Here is a 5,406-nt window from a genome sequence, read left to right on the forward strand (position 1 = left end):
GTGTGTGGAGGCACCTGACCCAGCAGGGGCGATGGGAGGGTTGAGCCCTGAGCCAGCTCCGCATGAGTCAGACAGGCTGAGTGTGTGCTGGACGCCAAGCCTGAAGGCAAGCAGGGAAGAGGTTCTCATCGGGGAGAACGTAAGTGCCTGGTGTTTGAGGAACATTAAGAGTCTTTTGGCCTGGAGACAGTGATGTGACAGACCCAGCTGGCCAGGCAGGATGGGAGCGCCTCCTCCGACGCGTATTGTGGTGGGAGGGGCCTGAGGAGGTGGGGCCTGCAGCGGTTCCCGGCGGGGTCGCAGCCGGCGGCTACCGCCGTGGGCGACAAAAGGAGAAGGCGGAGCGGGAGGCAAAAAGCCTACAGCACCCGGTATTCCCAGGCGGTCTCCCATCCAAGTACTAACCAGGCCCGACCCTGCTTAAGCTTCCGAGATCAGACGAGATCGGGCGCGTTTAGGGTGGTATGGCCGTAGACGGGGGCGGGGGCCGCGGGCTGCCTCTTGAGGCCCAGTTTCGCTGGCGCTTGCGCCTTACCGCCAGCTCGGCGGCCAGCCCGTCCCGGCAGGGCCTCGTCGCCCGACCAGGCAGGGGGAACGGAGGTCTCGGGTATCGGGCGGTGGCGGAGGGCTTGGCGACCTCCCAGCCCAGGGCGGGCGTAACCCAGCAAACCCTTTCGGCGCTTGGCGCCCCGCCCCAAATCCCGCATGTCGCTCACAGGGACGGACGTGGCCCCGGAGGCTTCAGGGCCCGGGGCCCGCGGTCCCTTGAGCATGCCAACTGCCTGCCCACGCGGCGCTAGGCGCAGCCCAGCCGCAGCCCGGGCCGGCCCTCCTGCCCGACAGCATCTGGCCCGAAGCCACTGGCAGCCACCTTTGAGTCGTCACGGCCCCTTAGCGCCAGCAAGGCCACCCTTACCCCCACGCCACCCGCCTAGCTCAGGACCCCGCCCCTGGTGGCCGGCAGGCCCGGGGAAGCGGCCCCTGCCCTCGATCCCGCTCCCGCCCCCGGCCGCGGCGACACGGCGGAGGGGGGGGGGGCTTGTGCCGGAGGGAGCTGTGGAGGGACACACCGGCACACAGGTGGCGGCGCCGGGGCTGGGCGCCAGTCAGGGGCGGACAGGTGCAGGTCGAGGGGCTCGCGGGCCGCACGGACGGCAACCGGGCCCGCAGCGGAGTCTGGGTCCGGGCCAGCCACCCCGGGAGCGTCTGGGGGTGCGGCTGCCTTCCAGGGCCGCCTTCTGGCCGCCAGACCGGCCAGGCCAGCGGGGAGCGCCCCCTCCGTCGCGCGCTGTGGTGGGAGGGGCCTGAGGAGGTGGGGCCTGCAGCGGGGTCCGGCGCGGGCGGAGCCGGCGGCCACCGCCGCGGACGAGTAAAGGAGAAGGCGGAGCGGGAGGCAAAAAGCCTACAGCACCCGGTATTCCCAGGCGGTCTCCCATCCAGTCACGTAGCTGGCCCAAACAAGGTATCGTTTAGAGGGCTGAGGCCCTCTTTTTTCCGACTTTTCGTCGCTTTTGCATCCTAGGACTTGAGGGATTTTCCAGGTGGTTCCGTGCTTGACACTTCACCATACATACTGATTGCTTCTCAGATCGTAGTGGTTCTTTGCCGTTCGGTGTGGATAAATATTTGTTGCTCCTTTCGTGATGTCTGTAAAGTGATGGATGAATGAAGTGTTGGAAGCCTTTGAAACTAGCAGCTCTTGTTTGAATGAGATTCACCCACACTCCTGTGATCTGTCACCCACCCAGCACACCATCCATCTTGAGATTCCGTTTCTCATGACCAGAGGTCCACTCGTGTGTCTTTAGCAACTTGAGATTTTTCTTTGTTCATTTTGCGGTTCTGAAATGCTCTCCGGCAGTAGGAAATGTTTGAACTGTCCGTGTTGCAAGTAGTTTCTTTGCAGTCACAGTGAAATAAACTTTTGACAGGAGGTTGTAATCGATTCATATGTGTAATTGCTTCAAATGTTACTGTTCATTTGACAACCACATTCTGGGAACAGGTGTTCATTGAAGTGTGATGTAAGAGTAAATAATTGCAAAAAGTGTCATACATCATTAAAGAATCCTGGAAGCCCAGAGCAAGGGATTAGTAACTACCTGGTGTGTCAGGAAGTCTGCAAGGATTTAACATTGATGAAAGAGTTTGAAAAGTGAATAAATAGGCTGGAGGAAGAAAAGGCCTTCTTTCCAAAGTGGCATTGAGTCTTGGAAACATTTACATCCAGGCAGAAGCGTTCAGGGGCTGTGGTCGCTAGCCTCCACACGAGGCCTTTGTCCTGGCCTTGTAAGCCCCTCTTGTGTCTTCTGGCTTTTGACTCACGTGCAGTGCTTGCTCCAGGCCTCTGCTCTGGTCTGGGCCTTGCCTCTTCCCTCCAAGTTTGACTTATTTCTCTGAAGTTGACCTGTGTTTTCACTGATCACATATTATATTCCCCTTATCAGTATTATTTTTAGTAAAACAAGTGTCATGGAATCATTTACCCGCGTGGCTTTGTTTTGTCACTTAAAAGTAGTTCCGATTAAATGATAACAGAGTACTCAAAGATCATTATTATGAGACACATCCCAATTTCAGAGATACTAAATTATAAAAACAGATTTGTCTTAGAATCCATGAAATGCATCACATCTCAGTAGCTGCACCTCCATATTTGCCCAGCATCTGGGCTGCTTATTTCTTTTCTTTCTTTCTTAAATTTAGGTATAGTTGATTTACAATATTATATGTTTCAAGTGTACAATAATGATTCAAAATTTTAATAGATTATACTCCATTTGAAGTTATTATACACCTCAGTGTTCATTACAGCACTATTTACAATAGCCTGGACATGGAAGCAACCTAAATGACCATCAACATAGGAATGGATAAAGAAGATGTGCTATATGTATACAATGGGATATTACTCAGAAATAAAAAAAAGAATGAAATAATGCCATGTGCAGCAACATGCATGGACCTAGAGATTGCCATACTGAGTGAAGTAAGTCAGACAGAGAAAGACAACTGTCATATGATATCACTTATATGTGGTATCTAAAAAAAAGGGAGGTACAAATGAACTTATTTACAAAACAGAAGCAGAGGCACGCATGTAGAAGACTAACTTATGGTTACCAGGGGATCAGGGTTGGGGGAGGGATAAATTGGGAAATTGGGACTGACATATACACAGACTGCTATATATAGAATAGATAACTAATAAGAACCTGCTGTATAGCACAGGGAACTCCACTCAGTACTCTCTAATGACCTATATGGGAAAAGAATCTGGAAAAAAAAAAGGTGGATATATGTATATGTACAACTGATATTTTTCCTGAAGCTGATAATATGGCATTCACTGAAATTAACACAAATTGTAAATCAACTATACTCCAATAAATTTTTTTAAAAGTTAGTATAAAACACTGGCTATATTACCTGTGTTGTATAACGGATCCTTGTAGCTTATCTATTTTATACATACATAGTGGTTTGTACCTATGAATCTTCTACCCTTATCTTGCCCCTCCCCCTACCCTCTCCCCACTGGTTAACACTAGTTTGTTCTCTGGATCTGTGGGTTGCTCATTCCTGCTCTGACTAAGCTTGACCTCCCTGATTTCTCTCCCAGCCTCTGCCTAAGCCTGGAAGCCACCAGCACAGGGTCACCTGTTTCCTCTTCTGTCTTTCTGTCCTATTCTCAAATATGACAAGGTCAGGGAACCTCAGGAAACTATGTTTCTCCTATGTTTCTCCTACAATGGACTTGAACCTCAGAGATCATAACTGCAGGCACCCTGGCCCCCACCCCTGGCTGTTCCCACACAGCAGGACCCACGGCTGCTTCAACACTTGCAGGTGTAGCTCTTATGGATGCTACATGGGTGGTTCAGGACCAGAGTAGGACCAGTGGCTTCCTCCCTCTTTTTGTCCTGGCCTCTTAGGTGCTGTCCTCAGTGACACAGGGAAGGGCCAGCGTGAGCATCTCAGCCCAGAAAGTCTTTGTGGTCTGTGTTTCTTTCATTAAAAGCCTCTGTGCTTTTTAAAGACAGAATGTTTAACTTGGAAAACAAAAGCTCTCACCTAATTTTCTTTCTGAGAGCCAGCACAACTGAACCTCTGAGCATTCTTCCTGCAGGCTGTGCGGAGAGACAGAGGCTGTCCACCAGATTTCGTTGGGCCATGTCTCTGGTTCAGAACTTTGGAACTTGTGAAAAGTTATTGCTACAGTAGAACTAAAAGGCCTTACCTTGTTTGAGTAAGATTTTAACTTAGATTGACTCTTTCAGTTGTTAGACTTATATTTTGTCATGTCTACCTTACAGATATTTTTCCTGAAGCTGATAATATGGCATGACTGTTCAGTGGGGGGAAGGGTATAAGGTCCTAAACGTTAAAGACATTTCAGCCACTTAATTATGAAATGCATTTCTACCCAGAATTCTCTCAGAGTCGTGCTGATGCCTAAAAGATGTGATCCACTCTTGTGTCCTTAAAACTGAAAATCAAAAGGGTACTGAGGTGTTTGATTAAATAATGTCTCCAGAGTGTTAGCATGAGGTTCATGAACCTATGTGCTTTCAAAAACCTCCCGTCAGTGCACAGCAGGCATCTGGTCAAATATAAGCCCCTCCTGGGGCCCAGCACCCTCTTGGCAACGGGGGTAAACAAAGTCTCTGCTTCTGAGGATGTCAGCAGGTCAGTAAGTAGACAATGTCGCAGGACTGGGGCGACAGAGTTGGAATTGAGGAATGTGGGAGAAGGACGTGGCACCCTCCCTGAAGACCTGGTGCTTAAGTTAAAACCTGAATAAAGATCGTTATCAAAAATTTGACCCAACTGGCAACAAGTAACACCACCCTGTATCCTCAGCAAAGCTGGATGAAGAGGGGGGTCTCTTCCCCAGCTGGGGAGTTGTCCAGACCACTGGTGAATAAGAGGAATGAAACATCACTGGAGGAATTCAGCAAAGTATAAATGGGTCCTTCTGACAAAGTTGAGAGAACTTCCCAGTGGAAATAGAAACTGCTGGTCAGGGCAGAGCCATCTCTGTGCAGGACTTAACACAGTCAATATCGTCTCTCCCAGCAGCTTGAAAGTGGGCGCACAAGGCTGTTTACAGGAAAGGAGAGATCTATTTTGCCTAAACATTAACCCCTTTAATAAGACTCTCAAGAAAGTCATTGTTTCAGAGGAATTAGAAAGGAGAACCCAAGAGAGAACATGAACTCTTACCTCCTAGGGTGTCTCCTTTAGGATGGGTTCCATTTTAGGAAAAAGCTGATGCAAAAACTGGCTCACAGGACAAGAGGGTCTGCTCCTCATGGGTCAGCTCCACATCCTTCTGGAACAGTCTACGATGACTTAATCGCACGGGATCCTTCTTCATCCCCAGCATAGATGTCTTTCTCTTAA

General features: G+C 50.1%; 1 non-coding gene across 1 annotated transcript; it reads right to left on the reverse strand.

Annotated features, from left to right (window-relative positions):
• Positions 1-356: 356 nt before the first annotated feature.
• Positions 357-476, reverse strand: LOC114883475. The gene has a single exon (XR_003790573.1). It is a non-coding gene; the product is annotated as a 5S ribosomal RNA (ribosomal RNA).
• Positions 477-5,406: the final 4,930 nt, after the last annotated feature.

Source organism: Monodon monoceros, unplaced genomic scaffold, assembly GCF_005190385.1.
Source record: "Monodon monoceros isolate NGI ecotype Baffin Bay Population unplaced genomic scaffold, NGI_Narwhal_1 Super_Scaffold_4, whole genome shotgun sequence".
In the NCBI taxonomy this organism is placed as follows: Eukaryota; Metazoa; Chordata; class Mammalia; order Artiodactyla; family Monodontidae; genus Monodon; species Monodon monoceros.